A 5,749-nucleotide genomic window follows, 5' to 3' on the forward strand; every position below is an offset into this window, starting at 1 on the left:
ACTACTAGGCTGTTAATAGTTTATTTAAACTAAAAATGGATACCCAGTTCCATATGCATCCTGTGTTTCCTTTTGCCCCTAATTAAATTTGCATGTAAGATTTGCTGGTCCTTATGCAGCCCTGCTCCAGCTGAAGCTCTCCCATCCCTGAACTTAGGCAGTGCCTAAGACAAGGTAGCCCTTCAACTGAGTGAAAAAACATTCTCCAGAAAATTTGGCTTTTACCTATTCCTATTTCTTTTCAGACTTATGCTGTATATCTGGACGTTCATCTCTAGTCTGAGCCAGTGAAAGGACACTGGTCCATGAAGAAAATTAGTGTTCCTCATAGAAGAACTCTATCAGCAGCCCTAAGTTTGATTTGAGAGATATGTACTTGTTTTTTGTGCAACACAGACTGATACTACAATTTTCACCTAAGGTAAGCTTAGGCTCTGAAGAGAGACGAGTCAGTACGTCTGGTATTTTACCCATCTTATGCAAAATAGAAATTTGAGTGATTCAAGATTATTGAGAATTACATTTATTACTTCCATGCTTTTCTACACCTGTCCCTATGATCTGGTGAATTTGTACTTCCTTCTGAAAAAAAATGTACAAAGGGCTTCTTTGCTCTGTGTTTCTCAGTTACAGAAACAGCTACTACAGTAAGAATTCTTGATACACATGTGACCACTCCTCATCTCCCCTCCCTCCAAAACGCAGGTCTGAGAAATTAATTTATTTAAGTGTTACTGTAAAGATATTCTTCAGGAAGGGATGCAAATCCTTGCGTGGGGATCACACAAATTGACAAATGAAAAAACAGTTATGAAACAGGCACAAGCATTTCCCTTTCTGAAATCCTTTCAAAACAATACTTCTGTTTATGGAAGAGAATTTGCTGGTCCAATCCTGTACAAAGGAGAAAGAAAATTTCAAAGGTCTAATGTGCATGTGATTGGAGATGCTGGAAGCTTTGTAGCCCAGGAGGTAGAGAGTTAAAAAAAAAAAATATCTGTCAGTCAGATTGGCATGTGCAGGGGAACAGAAGCATCACTAAAGAAGGCAGGTGGGTCAAAGAGCTGCTCTGACTCAATTGCTACATGCTTCTTCTCTTCAATCTGATTGGGAACAGTCAAGTCATTGCTCCTTAGGGGGGAGTCAATGCCACTTTAAATAGTGTATTTTATGAGGAATCGGTTTGAACAAGCAATAAAAGAGCTTAGCCATTCTATTTTTTTTTTTTTTTTCTTAAGGCAGTTGTCCTGCAACCTTTTAAAAAAAAAATAGGGGTAACTGAAAAAAAGATGTATCTTCGACAAAAAGGTAATATAATGAAAATATACCAGTGTCAGTTGTCACCAGCCCAAGGCACCTTTCATGGTCCTGCAGACTGTTCTGTCATGCTGATCTCCTGGCATGTCTGGCCCTCTGTCTTCATTTAATTTCCTTCAGAAACACAAGATTAATTTTTTTTAATGTATCAGATGAATAAAGATAACACAGTATACCAGCCAGTGTAAGAAGTTTATTAGCTCCATAACTCACTTTAGTCAAACAATGAATTAGTCCCTGGGAAAGGATTATACAGCATAAAATATGTAATACATAACATTCTATTCAGACATTGTAACTTATCTGTCTTTGACTAGCAAGCATCCCAGGCATGACAATTTTAGCAACATAGCAGCAAAATAACATTTTTATTTTTCTTATTAACTAACTGAAAGGTTACTTTAACTGTGCTGGATAACAGGATAAATTTCATAGACCACAGTACAATTTGCTTGCCCTAACCCAGCAGCTTAGATATGATACCACTGGTGGGGTTGAATGAGAATTTATGGGGATCAGAACAGACGAACAGGAATTTTGTCTCATGAAGAAACTAATATGGTCAAGATAAAAAGCTGGACGAGGGGGGGAAGGAAACCTCTTTATGATTTTTTGCTTTGAGGTAATGCTGAGATCAGGACTGGAGAACACCCAAGAATGATGAGAGAAGCAGCATAATTCTGTTTTGCAATTGTTATATTCTTGCATTCACACCTGAAGCAGGGCCCTGCTTTATTCAGAGGTGGAACAAAATCAAGAACCATGAAGAAAATGGTATGAAAACAATCATATTAAAATAATGCTGTAAAATTATTTTAATAAATATTAACAGAATATTGGTGTCTACAAAGTGCTGACACCATTTTCTTTTGATGTTTTCAATTAAAAAAAAAAAAAAAAGAAAAGAAAAAAGTAAGCATTACATGTACATGAATTTCCAAAAGATCTAAATTTCAATCTTTAAAAAAGGATGGAATTTTACAATTCTATGATCAAAATCTTTGTATAAAACACATATGATTTACCAAGAGTTCATTTGTCATATACAGACAAACTGCAGGCATTTAAAGGTTAATATCAAGTCTTCTTTGAGCGTGTATCTCAGTGCTGTTATTATGGCAACTGTAAAAATTAACAACTGAAATTAGCAATGATTTCACTGCCTTTCTTCCTTCTTCCTATTTTCCCCTTTTCTGCAAATATCAAAACTGCTTCCAAAATTTTTATTGGGACAAAATTTCATTCAAAAATCTAAAAAGTTGAACCATGTTAGTTTTAATAACACCATGTCCTGGTTTGGTCCAGGATAAAGGTGATTTTCTGTATTGTACTTTTGCTTTTAGCTAAGTCTCTTGTAAGTAGTTGCACTTGCTGAAATTAACAGCAAGTTTCTCAGTGTCTGCTTCTAGGACTGATAACACTCGATGTTTATAGTTACAGCCAGAGACTGGTGTGCAGAGCCAAGGACACTGCTCAGCTCTGAGGAAAACATTTTACCCTCCAAGAGGATAAAGAGGTCCCACCTGCATCCCTCCTTTGGGGAGGAACGGACAAGATAGATGCCAGAATTGACCCAACAGAGTATTCCATCCCATATGCGTCATCCTCAGTATAAATTTGAAGGATCACAAGGGCCAAGACAGATTTCCTGCTTCCAGCTTCTGGCTGCCTGCCCTTCCTGCCTTTCCTGCTTTCCTTCCTTCACCCGGCATCCTGGAAGGATCCCGTCCGTTCGTCTGCCTGTGGTCCTGATCCGTGCCAGCCCTTATCTGTGTGTTCCTGCCTCCAGTTCCCAACTGCTGCCAACTCCAGGAGTCCAGCCTGGACTTTCCCAGGGCTGCCCTGCAGCCTCGGTGGTGATGTGAGAGCTATTGGGGGAAAGGGGGGAGGAATGTGGTATCCATTTTCTTGTATATTTGTATATATTTAGTAATTTTTCCTATTTATCATTACTGTTTCATTAAAGTTGTGTAGTTTAGTTTCCAACTCATAAGTCTCTCTCCCTTATTCTCTCTCCTTTATTATCAGGGAGGAGAGAGAGATTAATAGAGAGCGCCTGTTACTCGGTTTAATTGCTGGGCCAGTGTTAAACTGTGACACACCACAATGGGTTTTTGTGCTTTCAGACAAGACTTTGTAAAGATCAACAGAATATTTCAATGTCAAAATTACTTAGGATGCAGAATAATGAACATATTACGACTGGGGGATCTTCACAGCTGAGCTTCAAACCAAGACACTTTGAACTAATGAAATGCAAAGATACTCTATAAAAGAAAATTCTTTTTTTTTATCTAAATCTCTATAAGCAGTAATAGTGTGATTTTTCACAATATAATTGTTTTTATCTTTCATGCTGATGTCTTTTCAATCTGTAGAAGCAAGACTAAAGTAAGTACTCAGCAGTTGATTGACCAGAACCACTATGGACTTATTCTGAAAAGAGGCTTTGCACCTTTAATTGCTGTGGAACTTAAAAGGAAAAAAGAGGATTCTCAACACTGTAGTAATTATTTCCTTTTCTTGCCATTGGCAGAGCCAACAGAAGCTACAAAACCTGTGAGAATGAAAGGGAAGGCTGTGAGAAACCTGTCCAGAAGTTATCAGGCCAGTACTATATTCTGCAGTGTTACATAATGTGAGCACATTTCTTGAACACATAGTAATTTTCTCAACAGGAGAAGAGGCTGCTGAAGTAACAACCACAGTCTCTGACTTTGTTTCTCTTTGCTTTATTTTTCTACTTTGTAATAGCAATTTCTCTTTTCACAGATTTACCAGTAAATAGAAGCATTGCTCTCCTAACATCTACCAAACCTAACCAACCCATGGCTCTGCCTTCTGAGAATTGATTCTGGTTTTTGATATTTTTTGAGTGGTGGAGCTGAACAGTTTCTGTGACTTGGTCCCCACTGCTGATATGCAAAAGTTTATTGGGTTATGAGAATTACATTGCTAAAGTTTGCCTCCTGATAAAGACCAATTTCCTTCTGCTTTGGAGAGGAACAGGAAGAGGAAAGGGAGGGGGGAAAGAAAGAAGGGAAAAGGGGGAGTCAAGGTGGCTGAGATTAGCAAACACCTCAAAGAAGAAAAAAAGTAAAACTTATTGCAGCAAACAAGTACTTCTTAACAACTTTAATCTGTTCCTTACTTTTCTGCCTCTTCTATTACTTTTCCAACTCTTTCCTTTCCTTGCCTTCTCACTTCCCATTCTAGAAGGAGCACAGCTCCCACATGAACTTCATGGAACTAGTCTTCACCCTCCTCATCCTCAGCAGGTTTAGTTAGCATGAACCTGGATGATATCTGTAAAAAAGTTTCAAACATTTCCATGCAGTGGTTGGTGACAATTCAAGGACAACCTAGAAAAAGGTAATTCTAGTTGCTCTGGTTAAAGAAGAGAGCTGGGATGCAGGGAAGGGAAGCCTAAATGTTGTTGTGGTATGGCAGAGTATGATCATAGCATTCCATGACAGCTGCTCTGCCTAGAATAGTCATTCAAATCTAATGGAAAAGTCAGAACAAGTTGGTGTTCAGGTGGTGTTCTGGTTTGGGCCAGGATAAAGGTAATTTTCTGTCTTGTACTTTTGCTTTCAGTTAAGTTTCTTGTAAGTAGCTGAACTTGCTGAGATTAACAGTAAGATTCCCAGTCAGTGTCTCCTTCTGGGACTGAAAACACTGGACGTTTATAGCTACAGCTAGAGACTGGTGTGCAGAACCAAGGATACTGCTCAGCTCTGAGGAACATTTTGCCCTCCAAAAGGAGAAAAGAAGAGGAACGGACAAGATAAATGACCAAAATTGACCAGAGTATTCCATCCCATACATGTCATACTCAGTATAAATTTGAGGGATCACAAGGGTCAAACCCCTTTTCCTTTTCTTCCTGCTTCCCCTTCTTCTCCTGTCCCTGTTTGCTTTGGCATCCTGGGAGGATTCCATCCATTCATCTGCCTGTGGTCCTGATCTGTGCCAGCCTGAATCTGTGTGTTCCTGCCTCCAGCTTCAGACTGCTGCTGACTCCAGGATTCCAGCCTGGACGGTCCCAGGGCTGCCCTGCAGCCTCGGTGGTGATGTGAGAGTTACTGGGGGGAAGGGGCAAGGAATGTGGTATCAATTTTCTTGTATATATTGTATATATTTAGTAAATATATACAAATGCATTTGTATATATTTAGGAATGATATATTTATCATTCCTGTTTCATTAAAGCTGTGTAGTTTAGTTTCCAATCCATAAATCTCTCTCTCTTATTCTCTCTCCTTTCTTTATCAGGGACGGGCATTAATAGAGAGCATCTGTTATTTAGTTTAATTGCTGGGCCAATGTTAAACCATGACAGCACTGTCAAAAATGCTGCAAAATGGTTTCTGTATAAATGTGACAATTACCTGTTGTGTATGGACTATGAATGCTTTGCTTTCTGACATAA

General features: G+C 38.8%; 1 long non-coding RNA gene across 1 annotated transcript; it reads left to right on the forward strand.

Annotated features, from left to right (window-relative positions):
- Positions 1 to 252: 252 nt before the first annotated feature.
- On the forward strand, positions 253 to 5,102 carry LOC139796343 (uncharacterized). The gene is made up of 3 exons (XR_011725962.1): positions 253 to 421; positions 3,854 to 3,955; positions 4,090 to 5,102. It is a non-coding gene; the product is annotated as an uncharacterized lncRNA (long non-coding RNA).
- Positions 5,103 to 5,749: the final 647 nt, after the last annotated feature.

The sequence above is a fragment of the Heliangelus exortis genome, chromosome 4, assembly GCF_036169615.1.
Source record: "Heliangelus exortis chromosome 4, bHelExo1.hap1, whole genome shotgun sequence".
Classification (NCBI taxonomy): domain Eukaryota; kingdom Metazoa; phylum Chordata; class Aves; order Apodiformes; family Trochilidae; genus Heliangelus; species Heliangelus exortis.